This window comes from Alexandromys fortis, unplaced genomic scaffold, assembly GCF_014885135.2.
Source record: "Alexandromys fortis isolate MF-2015 unplaced genomic scaffold, M_Fortis_MF-2015_v1.1 scaffold_141, whole genome shotgun sequence".
Taxonomy (NCBI): Eukaryota; Metazoa; Chordata; class Mammalia; order Rodentia; family Cricetidae; genus Alexandromys; species Alexandromys fortis.
Window position 1 is genome coordinate 3,954,466 of NW_026068060.1, and position 2,623 is coordinate 3,957,088.

The window sequence follows — 2,623 nt, forward strand, 5'->3', positions numbered from 1 at the left end:
AAATTAAACAGAATAGTCATTATATGACAATGAATTACCCCTAAATTATTTCCATCTTATATCAATGCATTTGTAAAATATATTTTTCATTTATTTACTTATTTATTTTGTCTTTCAAGAAAGGGTTTCTCTGTGTAGCCCTGGCTGTCCTGGAACTTATGGCCTGGAACTCAGAGAGAGATCTGCCTACCTCTGCCTCCGGAGTGCTGAGATTAAAGGTGTATGCCACCACCATCCAGTGTAAAATACAATCTTTAACAATTCCTTAAGGAAAAAGAGGATCTTGAAAATATTACACAAATACCTACAGGTCAACAGAGTCCAGAAGTCACACTGTGACCTGAGAGGAGGAGGAGGCAACAGCTATTCCAAGGCAAATGGAAATCCAACACATCAAGGCGGGGCCTCTTCCTCTAGTGACATTTCCCTGTCTCTAGCATCGTGCATGCACCTGGAACACTTCATTGTTTATTTTTCTTTAAAACATCGGGAAGGCACCGGAGATATAGATCAGTTGTTACAGTGCTTGCTTTGGATGCATGAGGCTCTGGGTTCAATGTCCAGTACTGGGCAAACAAATAACCAACAAGTGAAACTGCTGAGCCTGCAGATCCGAGTTCAAGCACAAGACCCCACAGGGTAGAAAAAAAAAGTTACTCCTACAAGTTTCCCTCTGTCCTCCCCATGTTCACCCAGAAGAACAAGAAACAAACCCTTGGAGACAAGAAATGATTCTCAGTTAGGAGAATCAATGACCATCTGCTATTGTGTGTGTTTTTACAAGGCCTGCCCCAAATGCTTTGTCTTTCTTGTAGCATAGCTGAGAATCTGGAACCCTGAAGTACTCTAGTGATGCCTTGAGCACATCTCTGTTTTCCTCAGATGTCCCCATAGTAGAGTGATCTGAGCTAGGGCTGTGGTGCCCTTATTCCCTGCACTGAGGAGGCAGACTCAGGTGATCTCTATGAGTCTGAAATCTACACAGTGATTTCCAGGTCGGCTGGTGCTACATAGTAAGATCTTGTCAGGAGGGAGGGAGGGAGGGAGGGAGGGAGGGAGGGAGGGAGGGAGGGAGGGAGGGAGGGAGGATAAAAAAAAGTGATCAGAGCGGATGGATGGCTTGGTGCTTCTTTCCCCTTGTTTTGGGGCTGCCCTCCTTTCCAAGGAAGCATTGTCAAATAGCAGTCAGAATGAACCATCTGCAGAGAACCTCTCCTTGCTGGTGGGCCTGACTTAGACAGCCATATCACTTTATGCTTGTTATTTTTCAACAGCAGGACCCACAAGAAACCTCTACCTCTTGAGACTGACTTTCCAAATGTAGTTCCTTTACTAGCCACCGCAGCAGCACTTGGTTAGCGACAATGACTGTGGAAGTGGACTTGGCCAGTCAGTGTTTGAATCAACCTGCGTGTAGACTCCAGAGATGGCACTCCCGGTTTAGAGACTGGAAGGCAGTACCCAGCCAGGGGGCATTCACTCTCTGCCCTAAGTCCTACGTCAGGTAGTTTCCCAAGACGACAAAGGCAACAGCCGCTTGAGGTTGCTGAATTAGTGATAGTCTTCCAGTATCCAGACTGGTCACAGAAGCCCTAAGCGCCAGTGATGGCGTCAGTGGTGCTAGCTGAAGTCATCACCCAGGTTCTTCTGGCGATCAGACTTGCAGGGTGTCGTAGTCCGCTGCCTGCCACGGGATTTCAGATTCTTAAATCAGTGTGGGGCCAAAGGACCACGTTTAAATGCCTTCAGCTCTGTCATAAGTTACCCAGATAATTGGCTGGGTCTGGAAGCAGGCAACTGGCTTACTTATTTGAAGGAATTCACCACAACCTTACCCTCACTTCCTAAAGAGCTCAGGGCTAGGTTAGCAATATAGTTTGGGGTGCACTGAAGCTAACAGCTAAAAGAAAAAAAAGCTGGGGCTTAGGGAAGGAGAATGCCTTCCAGAAAGCCAATCCAAAGACCCTCAACTCCCCCTCCCCCAGAGGCTGGCTTTAGAGTACTGGAGATGCCCAAACTCACCTCTTTCCTTTTTCCTCAGTCCCTTTTCCTCCCCTCCCCCCACTTTTCCTCACCCTCACCTTTCCTTAGTTCTTCACTCAGTCCCGCCCCACCCCTGCCTGGAAATCACAGGCCCAGATCAGCCAGTTTATCTGATGATCTCACAAGGATGGGTTAGTCACCTCTTCTCTACCTTCCCAATGCCGGGCTGAATTAGGGTCGCAGCACTCCCTGAGGAGCACCCTCCTGTCAGCTTACAGCTTCAGAAGGCACAATTTCCTCTTTCACTGCAGACAGAGCTTTCAATGAACGTTTTGTTTTAAAGCATAGAAGTTGTGCTTGGCTATCCAACTATGAACGATGATAGAAGCAGCACTCACTAGTAAGTAGCCAATTCAAGGTTGTATTTTAGATTACAGTTTTAAAATGTGGATGGAAAATATCTAGAATATTCAGAGAAGTGACACAAAATCCTTACTTGCATTCACCATTTTTTATGTTGATTTTTTTCCCCAGTTTGTAGCCACTGAAGCAAATATTTTTCTAACATCTCCAAGGTCAATTAAGGTAGATACTTGAGTAACAACTCCAGAAAACTCTCTCTCTCTCTCTCTCTCTCTCT